This window comes from Pongo abelii, chromosome X, assembly GCF_028885655.2.
Source record: "Pongo abelii isolate AG06213 chromosome X, NHGRI_mPonAbe1-v2.0_pri, whole genome shotgun sequence".
In the NCBI taxonomy this organism is placed as follows: domain Eukaryota; kingdom Metazoa; phylum Chordata; class Mammalia; order Primates; family Hominidae; genus Pongo; species Pongo abelii.
This window is the reverse complement of record NC_072008.2, coordinates 135137810-135143809: the sequence shown is the minus strand read 5'-3', so window position 1 is coordinate 135143809 and position 6000 is coordinate 135137810.

The window sequence follows — 6000 nt, the reverse complement described above, 5'->3', positions numbered from 1 at the left end:
CAAAAATCAAGGGCTGTTAATGTAGCTAGATGTTGGGATTCAGGTAATATGTCCTGTAATTCGTTCTGACTGACAGTTGTGAGGAGAAATCAGAGTAAGGCTGACCAAACTACCAACCCTTGAAAAAAAAATCAGCAACGGGACTTCAAAACTGATTCCTCACGTATCAACCTGATCTCCCCGAAGGGACTCCTTTCCAGCTAAATGCTGAATTGAATTCTGTACATCACATTTCTTGGTAGAGATTTAGTGCTTTAATTATATTTTTTTATGTGTCACAGAACTGTAAACATAAATTATCCTTTTGTTTTCTCTGTCTTTAAGGAAGAGCTTAGAAAAATAATAACAATTAAAGGTGTATGTGATTCTTCTTTAAGTCTTTTCATTACTCGTGTGGAGGGTACAATAGTTCTCTGTATTTGGTGGCTGCAGAACATTCTGGCCATACCTCCAGGACATCTCAGCAATGACTGGCAAGTCTAAAAGTCATTTGATCAGCTATTTGTTTTGCTTACAGAAATGATGATTGTTTTGATATTTTTCTGTTTCTTCCTGAAATGCTTTGAACTAAGCATTCATTTCTATATCACACACATAGATATTGCTCAGCTGCAGCATGGGCTGAAGGAAAATCACTGGGAATATTTTTTTAATTTCGAAAATATTTCAGTCAGAACACTGTGGCTCAGACTCCAAAAATCTTTTTGACCCAAATGTGGAAATCAATAATATAGGATAATATAGGCAGAGTGAATAATCTAACAGAACTATCTGGACATGTCTTTGCATATTAATACCTCATGGAGCGGAGTGAGGTATTTTTAAATCCACTGGCCATTTTAAAGAATCCTCCAATTATATCATGTTAACAGTTGTTTCTCCTACCTATATACAAAGCTACTGGTAATGATGAAGCTTGCCAGAAAGCTGTGCTACCAAAAGACCAACATCCCAGCTTGCATCTGGCTTTGTAGAACATGCCAACAATGCTTAACGTAATGGGTCACATCTGTCAAGGAGGATTACAAATTGTACCTGTAATGCCCTGTAATTAGTAACCCTCAAATGGCTCCAGCTGCTATTTCCCTGAACATTTGCCTTGGTAACATCTCATAGGAAATGTGACTCAGAATGAAGAGTATTTAGGTCCAAAGGACACTGTAGTGAAATAGGAACATTTTCTTCTAATCTAAAAAAATCCCTTTTTTTCTTGTCACTCTCACCAAGTTTACTACAGGGTCTTTCACCCAGAGACCAGTATGGGATGTGCTTCAGCTTGCTGAGGAGAGATTTGGCTGTTGACTTTGTTTCAGAGCAAAATTCTCCCATGAATCATGAGAAAAGTAAATATGTCTGTTTTCTGTGTGTTAGGGTGATTTGAGAATGAATGTGAGTCTGTAACTGGAGACTTCACAATGAGAAGTTGACCTTTTGCTTGCGAAGGAGACTTGCTATATGGTTGGCTCATGGGTACATCTGCAAATGCTGGCATGCTGGGTTGTGTTTGCAGATCAGAATCCATTACTTGCTGAGACCTAAGATGCAATATGGAAAATGTAGGTTTAAAAAATTATTTCAGTAGTTTGACTTTCAGTACACTCTTCTGAATTTATTCAAGCAAGTTTCCAGTGAAAATTCACCATCTCATAAATGACTATCTAATAAAAATGAACTAAAACCAGACCCTTAACTTATACCATTCAATAAAAACTTGCTAGGTGGATGAAAATTAAAATATGAAAATGAAACTATAAAATGATGAAAAGAAAATATAGGTATTTATTTTATTTATACACTCTTATAGTAGCAACATATTTGTAAGTATAACCGCAAAGGTATAAATCAGGGAGGAAAAGATTGAGTTGATGCTGCAGAAAGAAACAAACATATTAAACACTTTTTGTATGTATATGTTAAAAATCCATGATAAATACAAATGAAAGGAAAACAGCAAATGAGAAAATGTTTGCAGCAGATATTAAGTATAATTGGTCTACTTAAACAGTTCTTACAAGTTAATTTTAAAAAGATGGAAACTCGAATAGGAAAATGGACAAAGAACATATGTAAATCACAAAGGAAGAAACAAAAATGGCCAATAAATAAATGAAGAAATATTTATCTTCATTAGCAATCAAACAAATATAAACTAAATCCATCCATCACATTGGCAAATTTACAGAAGATTGATAATAACCTGTGTTAACAAAGGTTTGAGGAAACAGAACTTTCATATACTGAAGTCAGAATGCAAATAGGTAAATCTCTTTATGGAGTAACATGAAAATATGTATCTACACCTACCAAAATATTCAATTCTACTTGTAGGAAGTTACCTTCAGGAAATAATTAGAAATGTGTGACAAGCAGTGGTCATAAAAATGTTCATTGTACCCTGTTTTTAATGGTGGAAAATTATAAGAAAAAGACAGTAATAGACTGGTTAAATAAACTATCTATACTTGTAGATTGAAAGATTATGGAGTCATAGAAAATCACATTGTAATAGAATATTTTTGACCTGAAAAAGCAACCACAATCCACGCTGTGTTTAAAAAAATGAAAACACTAGGCACAGTGGCTCACACCTGTAATCCCAGCACTTTGGGAGGCCAAGGTAGGAGAATTGCTTGAGCTCAGGCATTCCAGGGCAGCTTGGGTAACAAAATGAGGCCCTGTCTCTACAAAGAATAAAAAATTAGCCAGTTGTGGTGGTGCATGACTGTAGTCCCAGCTACTTGGGAGGCTGAGGTGGGAGGATCACTGGAGCCCGTGAGGTTGAGGTTTCAGTGAGCTGTGATCATGTCACTGCACTCCAGCCTGGGCAACAGAGCAAGACTCTTTCTGAAAAATAAATAAATAAATAAAACTAAAAAATAAAAGCAATTTACAAAATGGTAAATAGAATAAGATACTATATTTTATACACATACACACACACTAAGAAAGAGAGTGATTGAGACACAGACATGGACAATTATGGACAAAGACATAGAGAAGACTAGAAGTAAATATTTCAAAATAGTGTCTTGGGGTGAGAGATAACAGGCATGTGACTTTTTTTTTTCTTTTCCCTTGAGATGTATTACTTTTGAGATTGGGAAATAGAAACTATAACAATTACCTATTAAAAAGACACATCAGGCTGGGCGTGGTGGCTCACGCCTATAATCCCAGCACTTTGGGAGGCTGAGGCAGGTGGATCACTTGAGGTCAGGAGTTCAAGACCACCTTCGCCAACATGGTGAAACCCCCTCTCTACTAAAAATACAAAAATTAGCCGGGCATGGTGGCACGTGCCTGTAATCCCAGCTACTCAGAAGGCTGAGGTGGGAGGATCATTTGAACGCAGGAGGTGGAGGTTTCAGTGAACCAAGATCGTGCCATCGCATTCCAGCCTGGGTGACAGAGTGGGACTCCATCTCAAAAAAAGAAGACACATCAGCCCAGTTAGGGTAAGTATTGGCACTGATGACCTTGCCTTTGGAGTCACACTGCCAACTTTTTCCATCCTTCTTTCTTTCTTTTTTTTTCTTTTTTAGACAGAGCCTTGCTCTGTTGCCAAGCTGAAGTGCAGTGGCGCGATATCAGCTCACTGCAACCTCCGCCTTCTGGGTTCAAGCGATTCTCATGCCTCAGCCTCCCGAGTAGCTGGGATTACAGGCACGTGCCACCATGCCCAGCTAATTTTTTTGCATTTTTAGTAGAGACGGGATTTCACCATGTTGGCCAGGATGGTCTCCATCTCCTGACCTAGTGATCCGCCTGCCTCGGCTTCCCAAAGTGTTGGGATTACAGGCGTGAGCCACCACTCCCAGCCTCCTTTCTTTAAGTCATCATGTCCTACAGACTTCCAGAGTCCTTAGTGATTTCATTCACTCATCCATTCATTCCTTCATTCAGCAAACATTTGTTGCTTTATACCATGTGCCAGGCTGAGTACTTGTCCCCGGCCAATGCTCCATTCTGTAAACATTTCCTAGTTGTTTCTTGTCTATGCTTATTTATCAGTCTGGGGGTCTTTCCCTCAGACCCTGTTAGGTGAATGATTAGTACATTTTTCTAACAAGTTCTCTCTGTGTTAAATAGATGATCTTAGTATGCTACTTGAACTTTAAGGGGGACCTTAACCATCTTAACTTAAAATAGTAAGGTGTGAAAATTGTAGGCAACTTTATGTAGATATATGCCTGCCAGATAATATCACTTTTTCCTTCTCACACATATTCTAACTGGGCAGCATGCCTCCAACTATGTTCCACCCTACAAGGCCTGGGCTCCCCATGTTAAGATTAGTTCTCTAGCCTGGTAGAGAACTTATCAAGTGTGCTTCTTGATATTACTAATGCATATTATGTCTTCTACTTTCTTTGTCCTGACCTTCCCCCTCCTGTGGCTTTCCTAATTCCTGCTGTCTGCCCTGCTCTGCCTTCTGGAATTTATATCCGTTTCGTCTTTGACCTGCCCTCTTGACTCTGGCTTCCACACTTGTTCTGACCCAAACATCTGCTCAACTTTCCTCAGTTCCTGTATAAGTTGTCTATCACTGCTGTAACAGATTTCCACAAATTTAGCAGCTTAAAACAACACAAATTTATTATCTTACAGTTCTGGAGGTTAGAATTCCAGAATGAATTTCACTGGGCTAAAATCAAGATGCAGGTAGGGCTGTATTTTTATTTTTATTTTTCGAGGCTTATTTGCCTCTTTCAACTTCTAGAGGACCCTTCATTGCTTGGCTCATAGCCCTCTTCATCCAGCTTCAAAGCCAGGAACATTGCATTTACCTGAACATTCTTCCATAGTCATATCTCCCTCTACCATAGCCGGGAAATGTTCTCCACTTTGAAGAAACTGTATGGGTTGAGTTGCGGCCCCTCAAAAGATATGTCCACATCCTAATCCCCAGGCCTTATGAATGTTACATTGCTTGGAAAAAAAGTTCTTTGCAGATGTAATTGTACATATTGAGATGAGAAGATTATCTCAGATTATCGGGCTAGACTCTATATCCAATGAAAAGTGTCTTTATAAAAGAAAAGCAGATAGAGTTTTGAGATGGGAGAGGAGAAGACACAGAGAAGAGGAGGCAAGGTGGTCATAGAGGCAGAGATTTGAGTAATGCAGCTACAAATCAAGGGACACCTGCAGCCACCAGAAGCTGGAAAAGGCAAGGACAAAGGCCCCCGGGAGCCTCCAGAGGAATTGCAGCCCTGCTGACACCTTGATTACAGACTTGTAGCCACCACAAACACAGTCTCAGGCTGTCTTTAATATTTTGCTTCCATCCTTACTTAACTGTCTTGGATCTGTATCCTGGATGTCAATGTGGAATAACAGAAAGCACACACACATGGAGTCAGGCAGACCTCTGCTTAATCTCTGGCTCTTTATTTATTCCCTGTGTATTCCTGGACAATTTATTCAACCTCTATGAGCTTATTTTCTCATCTTTAAGTCATGGGTAATCATATGCACTCCATAGAGTCATTGTGAGGATTAAACTAGATAACATATATAAGATGCCTGGTACATAGGAGGCATTTGATGAATGTTGCCTTCCTTTTCCTATCACCCTATAATCTGTGAACCAGTAGTACTCTGTAGTCTTGAAGTAGATGATCTGGTAGAGCAGATATTTTTGTATAGGGACTTTCCAATTTTCCTTCAAATCTCACTGTGTAGATAGCTTTCTTTTATTTTTTAAATTTCCCTTTGTCTATATGAAGGCATGGATGACACATAAAAATTGTATATAACCACTGTGTAGATAGCTTTCTAACCTAATTATACATAAGGTTTCCCCTGATGACATTGCATCTTATTTTGAACTATGATTATACCTACACAACATTAAAGTTTCTGGTTGAGAAGGGGAAAGTCCTACCAAAATGGCTGTTTGGGAAAACACTATAATAACAAATAAACAAATATTTATTGTGTACATACTATGTGTTAAGTGTTGTAGACATTAGGGAATGAGATTAACATAGTACTCAT